This window comes from Schistocerca gregaria, chromosome X (assembly GCF_023897955.1).
Source record: "Schistocerca gregaria isolate iqSchGreg1 chromosome X, iqSchGreg1.2, whole genome shotgun sequence".
Taxonomy (NCBI): Eukaryota; Metazoa; Arthropoda; class Insecta; order Orthoptera; family Acrididae; genus Schistocerca; species Schistocerca gregaria.
In genome coordinates, this window is record NC_064931.1 from 390090964 (window position 1) to 390107191 (window position 16228).

General features: G+C 44.7%; 1 protein-coding gene across 4 annotated transcripts in view; it reads right to left on the reverse strand.

The window, feature by feature from the left end:
- The window catches only part of LOC126298779 (1-acyl-sn-glycerol-3-phosphate acyltransferase alpha-like), a 689206-nt gene that overhangs the window by 348498 nt on the left and 324480 nt on the right, over positions 1 to 16228 (reverse strand). The window contains exons 3-4 of one of the 4 annotated variants that reach the window (XM_049990238.1): positions 9964 to 10057; positions 1254 to 1313 (exon numbers count right to left, since the gene is read on the reverse strand). The exons of 1 other annotated variant lie outside the window; for it this stretch is intronic. The gene's annotated coding sequence lies outside the window, so the exon portion shown is untranslated. The remainder of the gene's footprint in view (positions 1 to 1253; positions 1314 to 9963; positions 10058 to 16228) is intronic. 2 more of the 4 variants (XM_049990236.1, XM_049990237.1) reach the window with 2 other exon arrangements.

Genomic DNA, 16228 nt, shown 5'->3' on the forward strand with positions numbered 1-16228 from the left:
ACAACACGTAAACAAACAGATCTACGAACTCCAAAGTGTGTAAATCTTACAAACGCGTGCCAGTTAAGACGCGCTCACATTAGAGATACTTTACTGTTTATTAAAATACATTTTCGTCTTAGTTTATTGTGGTAAGTTGTAATTCATTTGTATTAGTACAGTGCATGTTTTAATATCATTTTTTCATTAGTTTATTGAACTAAACAACAAATTTCGGACAGAATTTTCTTGACAGTTTTTTGTTTAAGAGCGGGAAAGGTAAACATCTGAGGGCCCAAGATAGAAGAATAAGTGTGTGAGTGGGAACTTTCCAAACAACTTCCTGTATGCATTGTTTGCGAAATTAGCAGAGTGCATTATTATGTAGTACGAGCACTTTCAGTTTTGTTGATAGTTTTTCTAACACTGTGGCCAAGAGGTGTCTCAGTTCTTGGCAACAAATGCCAGCTGCGATGGACACACCACTGGGGATGAGTTCGTAGTGCACAACAGCCTATTTGTGCCATCAGATGCAAAATATTACATTTTCACATTGCCCTTTGTTCGAACACATGTCTTTCGTTAGGACTCAGCGATTTTCATCTGTTCTTACGAAATTAACATAAAGTCATCGTAACTCATCACCAGAAACAATAACACAGTATTGCAAAGGAATTCTCAATTAGTGAACTGTAGCTAGCTGTTCATGCAAAAATGCAGTAATAGTCACAACTTACATGTTGAATTGAATGAGAGCATGCAGTACTCCTGCACCCGTCTTCTGAACCTTGCCGATTAAACGCAAACATCGCACTAAAGTAAATGGTAGCAATTATTCACACACGTAAATTATCGACACTTCCTGAAAGCGGAAAATTATTCTTGAAAGAAGAAAATTATTTTCTGACATAATTTGCCTGATAGCACTACCCCCACCCCGTCACAATTGTCTTGAGCTGCCTCCGCTGCCTTCACTCATCTGTTAAACCCAAAGCGAACAATATGCTGCAAATGACAGACCTTTCTACAGTTACGACTATAACGTTTAAACAACGATAATAAGAATCAAGCATGCAAAACAAAATCCAGTACGCAACTGCAAGGCGCACATAGGAGCTTCAAATAAGATAATTACCAGTCTACGTGCAATCATAACAACCTACGCCTGTTTAATACAGCATGATGTTCACTCGGTTTATCGAAGTTATTGCAAATGGAAAATCAATGTACAATAGAAAAAAAATGTATTTATGAAAGAGAGAGCAGATACATGCCTAATGCCGCGTGTTGATCACCTCTTGGGACTGCACCTGATGGCGGGTGGGAAGCAGCCTCTGTAAGGAGAGAAAACATTCGAACATGAATTGTTCTTATCTTGATTCAGCCACGGACGCTTGAGCGGAAATGTTTCTGAAAGTTTTTGCAATTATGATGGGTTAGAAAGTGAAGCAAATTGTGGTTACATTACTCGGATATCTTTTAACAGACAGCCGAAATTCGGTTAAAAAAGAAGGAGTAGATTCAAACATGCGACTTCTTGTGCGTCTACGTTGCACGACGTTTGCTACTAGATCACGAGCAGATACAGCACTGTAAGAGCTCCAGGGGAAGATAACATTTTCCCCAGAAACTTCCGCATTCTACAGAGTTGCTAGGTCGTGGTGGTGGCTGGACTTAGAAATGTGTGAGGGTGGCCAGTTTTATTGGTGCCTAAGTGAACGACTCACAGAACACTGTTTTCAGCATACTGTAAAAGTAATTCGTCTGAGATTTGGTAAGAGCAGGGTGGCTGGTCAAACTTTTTACAAACATTCCAGGTGTGAGGAAGAAGATGGTGCCAAGAAGCTCGTGATAAATTCATGGTGAGTGCGAAGGAGGTGGGCAGGGCAGGACAAAATACCACAAAAACGATCCTTCTTTCTTCCCAGCTGAACTAAACTGATCAGCCAGAACATATGTCCACCGGCCTACAATGGATATAAATCCGTCCAGGCGATAGTAGCGTCGCCTGGCAATAAATGACTTGCTAGTCAGACATGTATGTTGCATGTAGTATCAGTGAGCGAGCTGTCGGTGTGCAGAATGGGGAAGGAGCACGGTCTATCTGAGTTTGACCAAGGACAGGTTGTAATGACCTGGAGGCTCGACACGAGAATTTCGGAAAATGCACTACTTGTCGGGTGTGCTGTGGTGTCTTCAACACGTAGCGAAACCAAGGTGAAATCATGTCCACACGTCATGGGGTTGGGCGGCCATCTATCTTTACAGATGTCTTAGGCTGGGCAGACTGACAAAACAGAACAGAGTATAAGTGCGTTTGAAAACACTGCGCATCGAACACTCCGAACGATGGGCCCCCGCAGCCGGCGACCCATGCATGTACAAATGTTAACACCACGACATCGGCAACTATGACTGGAAAGGGCACGTGATCTTCGGTACAGGACGTTGGCGCAGTGGCAGAGCGTTGGTTGGTCTGATGCATCCCGATACCTTCTTCATCCTACCGATGGGAGGGCGCGAATCTGTCGTCTTCAAGGCGAACAGCTCCTTGACACCTGTATTGCGGGAGGGAGACAAGCTGGCGACGGCTGGAAACATTCAGGTGGGCATCCATGGGCCCAGTGGAGCTCGTGCATGGCACCATTACGGCCAAGGACGTACGCTGGTTGCAGACCACGTACACCCCTTCATGAGGTCACGTTTCCTGACGGCAGTGGCATTTTTCAACAAGATAATGCACCATGTCACAAGTCCAGGAGTGTGATGGAATGGTTCGAGGAACACAGTGGCGAGTTCCAATTGATGTGATGGCCCTCAGCTCGCCACATCTGAACCCGATCGAACACCTGCGGGGTGTGATTGAACGTAGCATCAGAGATCAGAGTTCAGAGCTCATCGCTCTCCCCTCCCCTCCCCTCCCCTCCCCGTAAGGTGACTTGGATGTGAAGACGTGGTATCAAGTCCCTTCAGCGACCTTTCAACGCCTCACTGCTTCCACGTCACGATGCGCGCCGCTGTTACCCTGTTAAAGGTAGACATACCGGCTATTGGGTAGGGGGTCATAATGTTCTGGCTCATTAGTGTATATCCCTCTCAGAAGAAGTAGTTTAACCGCAGTTTTTCAAACATCGATGATTTATATAGAATAATATTCATATAATTAACACACTTTGAAATAGTAAGTATTTTAAAATATGTGACATAAAATTCAATAAAACACAGTTTTAATACTAGATTAAAAACTCAGAATTCCCCGAGATTTTATTAGATTCCTGATATTCCCCGAGTTTTCCCCGATTTTTCCAAGTAAAACGTTGTGAGAATTCCAGATTATCCAGTAGAATCGCGACGCTGAATGCCAGTACGAAAGACAAAAAATGGTTCAGATGGCTCTGAGCACTATGGGACTTAACTTCTGAGGTCATTAGTCCCCTAGAACTTAGAACTACTTAAAACTAACTAACCTAAGGACACCACACACATCAATGCCCGATGCAGGATTCGAACCTGCGACCGTAGCGGTCGCGCAGTTCCAGACTGTAGCGACTAGAACCGCTCGGCCACCCCGGCCGGCGTACGAAAGACAGTATACTAGTTAAGAACCCTTCAGTTTTTGGCTACTGGTGATTCATATACATGTTTGATATACATTTCCAAAGTGCACTTCTCATTAATTCAAGGAATTAATTAAGTCTGAAATAACAATCGAATGTTTACGTTAATATTTTTTTTGTTCACCTGTACAGTGAGATAAGTATGAATTTCATAACGTCCGTGACCAGAATTTTGGTACGTGACTAGTAATAGTGGAAAACAGTTTACAACCAGAAGCGATGTAGACTACAATTATTGCTTGCTGCTGCACATCTACTACAAAGATATCTTTGAAAATTTCCCTTTCTAGACTATTTTATTTGTGTACAGGAGTTGCATCTGCCATAGTTCTGCCCGTAGATGTATGTACCACGTTTCTGAAATATCTAGTTCTCTCGTTCACCCAGATGTACGTTCCAGAGGGCAAGAGAGTTCCTCCTCGTGCACGTCATCTTTGAGTCTGAATCTAAATGATACTGTTTCACCGCTCGGACGCCGTGATTTCGGCCTGCACCGCTGTCGGCGCGAGAGAAAGGGCGTAGCATGGTAGAGGGCGGGAGGGAAGCATCTAAACGCAAGAACAGAGATAGATACGGTCTGGCCGTACGAAAGATTCTCTATCCTCAGCGGATGGGAACATGGTTGGGCCATACTTCGGCAACTACCTAAACAGCTTGCTCTATCTGCAATATTTCTGGATCATCTCGCATAATTTCCGTGTACTGCAGTCTCATTGCAGCAATGTTGACGGCAACACTATTGCTGCCACATCTTGCCGTAACGATGTCCTTATAAACGCTGTACTAGAACTGCGACAATTGTGTTGCAATTACAACCGAAACGTGGGTCTCTCTGTCTCTCTCGTGTGACACACACACACACACACACACACACACACACACACACACAAAGCGGGAGGGAAGGGGGGAGGGAGAAGTAGTCGTGACCAGCGCACGACGTTGGCGGAGGACAGTGTTTCGTCTCTCAGAAATCCATCTCGAGGATGTGAGGAATTTAATTCCATCAATGAGACACGGGCGGGCCGTAATATTACATTAGCCTCGGCCGTGTAAACAGGGGCTAATGAAATGAGGCTGCTTTGAGCAGGTAATGGACCTGATTAGCGGCTAACCGCGTTAGGGCCTCCGACCGCTCCCGCTGCTTGCTGCCGTCTCCTCTTCTTTGTGTGCGCACAGAAAAACAACTCTCGCTCTGCGACACAGCCCTTACCTCTTCCGGACAGAAATCGATCGTGGCATGTGATGGTCTCACGAGGGTCTTCTTCCAAGATTTGGCAGACCCATCCGTGAGCAGATCGTTTTTGTTACTGGTTTTCCACACTTGATAACTGCAGCTCACTAGCAAATATTGTTCGCCATGGAGAGGAGAATCTCTAGAGAAAGATTATCTGTGATTCAACTCTGTTACTCCAGTTTTCGCAGACTTTGCACCTCATCGTAAAAAACTGCTATCCACTGGAAGCATCATGTATTGAAACTTCTTGGCAGATTAGAACTGTACGCTAGACCGGGACTCGAACCCGTGACTTCGGCTATCTATGTTGTGCGTCGCGCTCGGGTAGCTGCGACGGTAAGAGCACAGGAGCGAGGTGAAGCTCGAGTCCCGGTATACGACACAGTCGCAATATGCCACTCCGCCGCGGAGTGCAACTTCATGCTCTACGACTTGGGTTGTCCTTTCCTAAAAGAGTGCTAGTCCCGCAAAGTGTGTAACACTTCTCTAACGTTTAGGAGTTAGCAGAAAAGTACTGGCAGAAGAACAGCTGTAAGGGCGGGTTGTGACTTGTGCTTTCATAGGTCTGTCGGAGAAACACTACCCACGAAAGACCAAAAGTCCCAGGTTCGAATCCCTGTTTCAATCTGCCAAGAAATTTCGAAACAACGCATACTCCGCTGAAGATTGACAGATCCTTCCCAGTATGAACTATATTCGTTTTCTGCTACTACCTAACCAGTTTGTAATATTTCCGGCTTTACAGCCATCATATTCGGTTTAGAGCTTCAAAAATTGTTCAAATGGCTCTGAGCACTATGGGACTTGACATCTGAGATCATCAGTCCCCTAGAACTTAGAACTACTTAAACCTAACTAACCTAAGGACATCACACACATCCATGCCCGAGGCAGGATTCGAACCTGTGACCGTAGCAGCAGTGCGGTTCCGGACTGAAGCGCCTAGAACCGCTCTTCCACCGCGGCCGGCACGGTTTAGAGCAGTTGAGAAGGCAGCAGTGGCAAGACGATATAATGTGGTGTGAGGTACTTATGACAGGTGGCTGGTTCGGTACGGGTATCGTGAGAAAGACCGCCTAAATTGCGGTCCTTTTCCGAGACTGACTGCTGCGTTCGGAAGTTGTGCGCCAGAATGATAATCTGTTATTAATATTAGAAAAATTAAACTGTTAATTTATTTGTATTTCATGTACAAGCATCTCTCAACAGCAGGCTATCATTCTATTATTTCAAAAGTGTTAATCAGCAGCTGTACAAAAAACAATAGCTAGAAGAAAAGGCAGACGAAGCACTGCGGAGATCGCATCACGCCTAACTTGGATGGCGGGCGAAATGGATCGGCTGTAAGATCAGCGCTGGTTCGGCAGTGTCGAGCGACAGACAGGCAGGACTCGAACCTGCGAACGCGGTTCCAGACTGATGCGTCTAGAACCGCACGGTCACACCGGCCGGTGCTTGTTTTTAATACGCGTGTGTGTCACAGGTTCTATTCCCAGCCGTGCCAAAATTTTAAACATAGATACTTGTTCCACCAATATTTCCATGAAGCGTAAAATACATAAGGATGAAAAAGAATTTAATCTGTAACTGTTTTCAATTTAAACAATCTCTTATAAGAAAGATAAGTAATTAAGAATTTATATTTACAATGAAACTTTATGTTTGCATGCGATATGTAATTATAAGTAACAAGACGTCTACGTTTCATAAAACAGCAATTAGATATCTCTTAATTAGCATATATTTGTTGAATTTTATATTTAAACAGCTTAACGAGGCTCGAAACTTTGGTTACCAATCTCGAGCGCTAATAACTTTTTACTTTCTGTGTGTATTTTATCTTTCACGGAATTGCTAGTGGATCATTCACCTGTTTGAAAATTTCCATCAACTGGGAATCGAACTTAAAACCCCCGCGTGACGGCGAGCGTTCTATCACACAGCCACGCAGCCTGTCAGTAAAAATCGACGTTACTTTAGCACATTACTGCACATTGGCTGCAGATTCCAAGACTTGCGCCATAGGGTGGTGGGGTTTCGGGTTCCGCTGAATAGGTCAGGAGTTCACTACACTCAGCTGGCGGCTACACGGGTAGCGGAGGCTGTGTGGCGTGGACTGGGCGGTTTTTTAGGTTAGAAGGCCTCGGGAAAGTACGGGGTGGGCTGCAATGTCAAAGGGTGCATGGCAATTACAGGACGTGCTTGGATCAAGGAACAGTCGGAATTATAGTTGTAAATTGTTGTAGTTGCGCTGGAAAAGTCCCTGAGCTTCAAGCGCTAACAGAAAGCACAGAAGCTGATATCGTTATAGGTACAGAAAGCTGGCTAAAGCCTGAAATAAGTTCTGCAGAAATTTTTACGAAGTCTCAGGCGGTGTTCAGGAAAGATAGATTAGGCAGAATTGGTGGTGGAGTGTTTGTGTGTGTCAGTAGTGGTTTATCTTGTAGTGAAGTCGAGGTAGATACTCCGTGCGAATTGGTATGGGTGGAGGTTATACTTAACAGCCGAATTAAGTTAATAATTGGCTCCTTCTACCGACCCCCAGACTCCGATGATACAGAGACTCGATAATATGCAGCGCGAAGCCTTGCATATAGTTACTGGGGCGTTCATGTCAATTTCAACCAACGCTTTACTATTTGTAAGCGAAAGAATTACCGTTAAAGTTGCGACGAATATTCCTGTGCAAGAAATTCCTCCTGCGACTCGTTCAACGAATATGAGCACCTTGACAAAAATATCCGGGAATTAACATCCCACTGTGTGGGCGGAAGATATTAAACAAATTAGCAACTTTCACCCCTCGTGGCTGAATACAAAGGTAGAGATATGCAGACCTTAAGGTACCAGGGGTGGGAAAGTCCTCGTCTACCACAATATCACAGGCCATACAAAATGTCGACTCTGCCGATTGATACCAGGAGCAGTTTAACGTACCGAGCACGCTAGACTCGCATTCGGGAGGACGCTGGTTCAAACCCGCGACCGGCCACCCATATTTAGGTTTTCCGTGATTTCCTTCAATCTTTTAAGGCAAATGCCGGTATGGTTCGTCTGAAAGAGCACAGCCGATTTCCTATTGCGTCCTTCTCTAATCCCAGCTTGTGCTCCGTCTCTAATGACCCGTTGTCGACGGGACGTTTAACACTAGTCTCCTCCTCCTCTACCAGTTTAACATATCAAAAACAGGATTCAATTAAAGCAACAACAATGGAATTCCTGTCTTACTACAACGATTCGTGCGTGGTGTATACAGATGAGTCCAACTCTAGTGAAGGCGCTGGTAGTGCTTATCGGGTACCCCGAAGCCAAGAACAAGGCCTAGACAAGCTGGATCTACATTCCACTATTATGACAGCCGAGCTGATTGGCACTTTCGAAGCTCTACTATTCACACAGATGTCTACAGCAGACAACTTTTATAATCTTTCATAGTCTGTCACAATAGTTATCAACTCTGATAGTACACTACTAGCCATTACAATTGCTACACCACGTAGATGACGTGCTAAAGTCGCGAAATTTAACCGACAGGAAGAAGATGCAGTGATATGCATATGATTAGCTTTTCAGAGCATTCACACAAGGTTGGCGCCGGTGGCGACACCTCCAACGTGCTGACATGAGGAAAGTTTTCAACCGATTTCTCATACACAAACAGCAGTCGACCGGCGTTGCCTGGCGAAACGTTGTTGTAATGCGTCGTGTAAGGAGGAGAAATGCGTACCATCACGTTTCCCACTTTGATAGAGATCGGATTGCCCGCATCTCGTGGTCGTGCGGTAGCGTTCTCGCTTCCCACGCCCGGGTTCCCGGGTTCGATTCCCGGCGGGGTAAGCGATTTTCTCTGCCTCGTGATGGCTGGGTGTTGTGTGATGTCCTTAGGTTAGTTATGTTTAAGTATTTCTAAGTTCTAGGGGACTGATGACCATAGATGTTAAGTCCCATAGTGCTCAGAGCCATTTGAACCATTTAGAGGTCGGATTGTAACCTATCGCGATTGCGGTTTATCGTATCGCGACATTGCTGCTCGCATTGATCGAGATCTAATGACTGTTAGCAGAATATGGAATCGGTGGGTTCAGGACGGTAATACGGAACGCCGTGCTGGAGCCTAACGGCCTCGTATCACTAGCAGTCGAGACGACAGGCATCTTATCCGCATGGCTGTAACGGATCGTGCAGCCACGTCTCGATCCCTGAGTCAACAGATGGGGACGTTTGCAAGACAACAACCATCTGCACGAACAGTTCGACGACGTCTGCAGCAGCATGGACTATCAGCTCTGAGACCATGGCTGCGGTTACCCTTGACGCTGCATTACAGAGAGGAGCGACTGCGGTGGTATACTCAACGACGAACCTGGGTGCACGAGGGGCAAAACGTCATTTTTTCGGATGAATCTAGGTTCTGTTTACAGCATCATGATTGTCGCATCCGTGTTTGGCGAAATCGCGGTGAATTCACATTGGAAGCGTGTATTCGTCATTACCCGGCGTGATGGTATGGGGTGCCATTGGTTACACGTCACGGTCACCTACTGTTCGCATTGACGGCACTTTGAACAGTGGACGTTACATTTCAGATGTGCTACGATCCGTGGCTCGTACCCCTCATTCGATCCCTGTGAAACCCTACATTTTAGCAGGATAATGCACTACCACATGTTGCAGCTCCTGTACGGGATTTTCTGGATACAGAAAATGTTCGACTGCTGCCCTGGCCAGCACATTCTCCAGATATCTCACCAACTGAAAACGTCTGATCAATGGTGGCCGAGCAACTGGCCCGTCACAATACGCCAGTCACTACTGTTGGTGAACTGTGGTATCGTGTTGAAGCTGCATGGGCAGCAGTACCTGTACACGCAATCCAAGCTCTGTTTGACTCAATGCCCAGGCGTATCAAGACCGTTATCACGGCCAGAGGTGGTTGTTCTGGGTACTGATATCTCAGGAGGTATGCACCCAAATTGGGTGTAAATGTCATCACATGTCAGTTCTAGTATAATACATTCGTCCAATGAATACCCGTTTATGATCTTAATTTCTTCTTGATGTACCAATTTTAATGGCCAGTAGTGTATGTCAGCCCTACACCCAACTATACATCATCATACCAGTTGTACCAACCTCAAAGTTACAGCTGTTGTCGACGTTGTGTTTCGGGTCTAGAGCAACAGGTGCAATCTCTTGATGGTATGGATGAACGGCCACTCTGGGATACCTGGAAATGAACTAGTAAATGCCCCAACAAAGTAAGCATCGCTACATGGACTAATTAAATATGATAAACACTCTCTCACTAATGTGATACCTATGCTCAGAATCGGTTGTCATCGGCCTGGCATGTGGAATGATCGCGGACATTTAAAATCAAAGGCAGTCACTCACTAGTTCACCTCACGATTCCAAGAGTACCATGGTCTAACAAAATGCAAACATCATGGAGAGTCACGCAATTATAGCGCGTCTGAAATTAAATCACTGAAGTTGAACAAACACCTGCATCGGCTCAGCCTACGCGTAACCTCTCTGTGTGTTTTCAGAGAAGAAGAACCGAAGCATATATTTCTACAGTGTCCTCTGAACACTCACCACACAAACGTTCTTGTTAGTAATCTTCGAGCTCTTGGTCATCAGTTCCCAAGGAACCTCCGAACTTTGTTAGCGTCCAACGATGCTGAAGCGTATAAGCTACTGTAGTAATTCGTCAGCATTGTCAACATCAAGCTATAGCTCCCACGGCCTCTAATGTAATTCTCTTGTTACTTAGAATGCCAAGGGCGGCTCAAAACTCAATTACGTAACTATATCCCTACATTCTACTCTGAAGAATATGGAACTCTCCGTTTTTAAATGTATGTCACTATGTACGTCCTATGTAACTCTACCTATGGCTGTAATACGCAACTCTGGTTCTTGTAAACTATTGTTCTGTTCTGTCTAGATAGTACTTATAGACTTTCTCTACCGCAACTTTTGAAGCAATTCTCACAGGATATACGAAGAACATTTTATTGTTCATTTAGATAGATAGTCATTAATGTGGACTGAATTGGAAATTCCCAAATGTGTGACGAATGGAAGCTGGATTTGTGAGTGTAGGAAAATCCAAGTTAATGCGGATGAGCAGGAAAAACAAACGCACAGCATTGTTAGTGGCCTGCTTCACACCACAGTAAATTTAGAAGAGGAATTTATGCCGTAAATGACAACAGATTTAAGAAATTAACATGAAAGGAATCCAACAGAGACCTTTCTGTACGTAGATGCAGATCCAACAGCATGGCTTCAGGCTTATTACAGAACTTTACAGCTCGCCCCGAACTAATTAGCCATAAATGTTACAAGTGCTCTTAATTATTTTGGCTCATTAGGGTTACTAATGGAACGACAGGAAACAGCAACAGTTACTGGACTGAATAAGAATCGTCTCGAGGAAACATATGGATTTCGTCCGTTCTTGACAATAGAAAGCAAAATATATAAAAGAAGGACTGTGGATAACCAAAAAAAGGCTGAGACTACAAAGAGGGTTGTTGAAGAGGTGTTAGCTGAAGCGACAGCAGTGGTACTGATATATGAAGGGAACACGCTCAGCCCCTCCCTCCCTCCCTCCGCGTGTGCTTTGATGAATGTCACAGAGAAACCATAAGAATGACTTCGTCACAGCTTTGAGAAGAAGGTCGAAGCAAACCTCAAAACTGAGTTCTGGCACCAGCTGCAGACAACAAGAAAAGTTGGAGGAAAAGCCTAGTATGAACTACTTGCGAAGGGTCGGATTAGGCAAAGTGGGGTACGATCCTGCGGTATCCTTCAAAAATGAACTATGCTAATATTCAACTGAAGAGATTTATGAAAAGAAGCAAAACATGGATGTTTAAGGCCGTGTTGGGATTTGCGCCATATTCACCCTCCCCCCGTTTTACCGCTGCGCTAAGTAGCTTGTATCATTTGATAATGACAACCGGACTACTTAAAGCGAGACAACAGTTAATGCGCACAGTAAATGCAAGTGATGATAAGTCTTATATTTGGTTTTGGTGGCAAATAAGATGTAACACAAGGAACAATTTTCTGCAAAAGAGTTTTTTGTTTTATTTCTTAGGTACTGCAGCGTGAAAATGTAATTTACGGTTTCAGCGTGTTCTTTGTAGCCACATCTAAACGAAGTTGTATAGGAAAATTTCTTGGCTTCGAGGGTAACGGAAGTCTTTGAAACAGAAACCCACCGCTGCAGAAGTTTGTGTAAGAGATTGTCATAAACGAAGCACTAGCGAGACTTACCCCGTTTATTTCTCAAACACAGCTGCTTCTACCCCCGAACAAACATTTATAAGCCGCTAGCCTTTGTGGAGTATTATTAGCGCACTACAGTGGCATAGGCGCCCGCTGCAAGGAGGGAGAGGGGAGTGGGGCACAAAAGGGACGCTTTTCTCCCGTCCCTCCAGCGATCTGGAGTACAGAGTTTTTGTTCATTACAGATTTCTCATTTTAGAGTCTTTACTCTTCCACTTCCCCCCCCCCCCTCCTCCCGCTCCCCCCACCCTTACCTGGATAAATTTCTGAGGGCGCACAGGAACAGTGGCACAAACCAGCTACTCAGCTCAGCGAATTGGCGTTAACGGACCATTCACTACCGACCGACCGCCTTGCGTACCTCTGCCAATGGGGTTACTCAGATAGACATTGTGGAGTAACACGGGCTGATCACGCAGCTTCCCACACCTTGGGGCCTCTATTTCTCACTCAAGTGACTCCTCAAACAGCACCACGAGGCCGAGTGCATTGTTTTTCAGAACAACAAAAAAGGAAAAATCCATGGCCGAACCAGGAATGGAACCCAAGCTCTCTGTATGACCATGACAGTCACACACACCGACCACTTAGCTACGGTGGTGAACAACAGACGTACAAGCTGCAACCGAAAAGAGCAGGAAACAGATCTGTATTTGCAATATGGCCAACTCCACGGCTAATGCCTCCACAGGCAGAACGTCACAGAACGCTTTTTTCATTAAGACAGTCCACAATCCTTATGTGATTACTGAATGTAGTCATTCTGCTTGTGGCTATTGAAAATATATTTTACTATTGCATTTTCAAGCATACTGCAATAAAACCTTTCCGCCATATGAAATACTCCGGAATTAAAAACGAAGGAACATCTTGTTAAAACTGAAAACTTAAGTAATAATTACGTGTGATGTTGAAGGCCAGTCTACAACTTTACGTCGTGACGCTCTGGAACATAGTTCAAGCAGTCCTTTCTTCCTAATTACATTCCCCCATTCAGGAGTGGCCTGGCAGCATCTACCTAACTGCTCTTCGGCCTGCAGGTTTTTAACATAAAAGCGGTGTTGACAGTAACACCGGAAGGTGATCACCTGTTATATTATTAATATACAAAGTGACGCTGATACGACGGAACTGACGTTCGCTGGGCTGCCAGGTAGTGACTAGTTGATGAAGATGACGCTGACAGTTCTGCATAATGGACGTAATGGGTAGATGCGAGCAGATCATGGTGGAGAGGAGACGAAATATGGGGGAAGGAAGCTGGTATTGGAGTTATAGGTATGCAGAAAAAGTTATTAATTGTGGTTTTTGGCGTTGGGCATGGTGATGATTCTAACAATGCTGTGATAGAAGGGGGCCAGGAGGAGGGTGCGGGGGTGGGGTGGGATGGGGTGAAGTAAAGTTGGATATTCTGCCCAAGATTGAGGGGGAAGGTATTAGATTAGTGTGCCTGCTCAGGCAATGGGAGTACATGGCTGTGGCATTAAAATGAAACACAAGTGCGCAGCCGAGTCGATGGCATATGGAGATCTGAGTGCAAATGCGTATGGTGGTTAAAGTATACATGTGCTTCCACATTCTATATGAGTACGAGTCCTATGATAACAAAACCAGCATTCCACTAACAATAAAATAAAAACTCCAGCCACAATATATACGGACACGATCAGATGGGGCAGAAAACGTGGTGGGTCACGACAGTGGTAAAATGAAACAAGGGCATAAACACACACAGAGAATGAGCTTTGGAGAGCATAATTATTAGTGATGAAAAAGAAATACCGACGTCCGCCGCAAGAAGGCATAAAATAATTCGATGAATTATTCGATGAATGCCCTGATGCAGCTGCAAGAGGTACTTCTTGTATACATGGTGAGTCAGCTGCCCCTACCGACGTCGTTTTATGCAGCCCGCAATTCTATTTCTGAAATCCATGCGCGAGATTTGCAAATTCTCTAGCTCGCTACTCGGAAACTATTGGTCCCACAGAAAAAATTATCATGACTTTTTTCTAGGAAATTTAATTTACTTAAATTTTGTACTGTGAGGCCAAGGATTCCGAGTTATCCAAGAAAAACGTAGAGAAGTGACCTTCAAAGGCACCTTCACCCCCACGCTCATCCCTCACAAGACCGGATCTCTAGTATGTTCTTCATGGCGCTCCGTTACTACCACTGTTCAGAAATTTCGGAATACATGAAATATGTCTGACATTCGAACATTTTTCGTATCTATTGTTCGAATGTGTGTGAAATCTTATGGGAATTAACTGCTAAGGTCATTAGTCCCTAAGCTTACACACTTCTTAACCTAAATTATCCTAAGGACAAACACACACACCCATGCCCGACGGAGGACTCGAACCTCCGCCGGGACCAGCCACACAGATCGTGACTGTAGCGCCATAGACCGCTCGGCTAATCCCGCGCGTCTCGTATCGATTGATTGGAATATTACGCCACCAGAAATGTCCATTATTTCGTTGACATAATTAACTTAAAACGTGCTCGTGAGGCTAATGAAACAAAAAACCACTTTTTAAACGTTACACTAAAACTAACTACGTTGACGATTCGATCCAAACTTAACCTTTACAAACACAGTACTTTGGTAGTCAGAAGGCCTGACGGATAAAACGATGCAACTTTATCTGACGCTGTTGGAATTCACGAAACTGTGAGGTAAAATTTACACCAAAGTCAGTTTCACGATTTGTAAATGCTCTATAAGCTGGGGAAGAACAAACACGGTCTAATGTGGGAAATAATTCATGCAGTTTCAAATATTTGCACAGTGGAACGAGGGAGTGCCACGACGAACATACTAGAAATCCCAATCGGTAGGTGCTGAGTGAGATGGTGGGGGTTCGTTTGAAGGTCACTTTTGTACGTTTCTCTTGAGTAATTCGAAAACTAAGGCCTCTGGCGAAAACGTATACCAGTAAAAAAATTAACTACATTAAATTTCTTACAAGAAGGACCTGTTTATTTTTTCTGTACGAGCAAGAGTTTGGGCTTAGTTAGCGAGAAAATATGAAAACCTCTCATGTGGGTTTTGAAGGCCTGATATATAGAATTGCGGGCTGCATAAAACGAAATAGATAGGCGTATCTGAATCACCGTGTCTATACGTCCGTGGAATCATGACTGGGAGATACCACACGTACAACTGTAATACCTAAGCCTCGACGGCCGTTCATGATATAGTGAGTGAGGATGGACCCTAGGTCCGACCTAATGCGGGAATCATGCGATATTCTGCAAGCAATGAAGAAAATGGACATGGGGCGCTATAGCAGGAGCGTGTGACAAGTAGGGGATGTGGTCGGATTTGAAGGGTGCTCGGATAGTTGGACCGTTAAAGCGACCGCTCACATAAAGCGGGAAATCCGGGTTCCAGTCCCGGTCCGGAACTAATTTCCATTTGTCGCAACTAAATTACTTCAATGCCCTCTGAGGCTGGCGTCTGTATTTCCCTCTGATCATGCATATATACGGCCGCGGTATTTTGACTGTGTGGTGTCTGTTCTTACGGACATGTCTGACAAAACATACACCGCACATATAATAGTAAAAATATTAGTTACGGGAGACGATACGATATGGCTTGTCAAATGTGTATCCACAACCGATGAATGTTGTCAAAGTATGTATAGTTACGTAAAAGGACTGACATACGTAAAACCGTAAATGTAAGTTGAAAGTAAGTTGTAGCTACATACGTAAATACCTGTACATCCTAATGTCCTTTGTCTTATGCAGAATGGCTACATACAAGAATACGAAGCTGTCTACGCTGTTAATAACCATAAGTAAATCCGTCCATGAACGATACTGGTTTGGTTACCAGATATTGCGTACTGAAAACTGTGTGCCTCTGCTTTCCACATCACTGAGAGGCCAAATCCTTTCATCCAGAGCGGGCCTCGTGCCTATTGAAGCGGAAAAACAGCTGGCGGAGACAGAGGGTGGGTGGAGGTGACGTTCGGGCCTGAGGGAGAAGGAGGGGTGACGGTGGCGGCAATGCGACTTGGAATTTTACGTAATCAGGGTGAACGCCAACAGCATCGACAAAACATCGAAGGTTCTTCAGGGA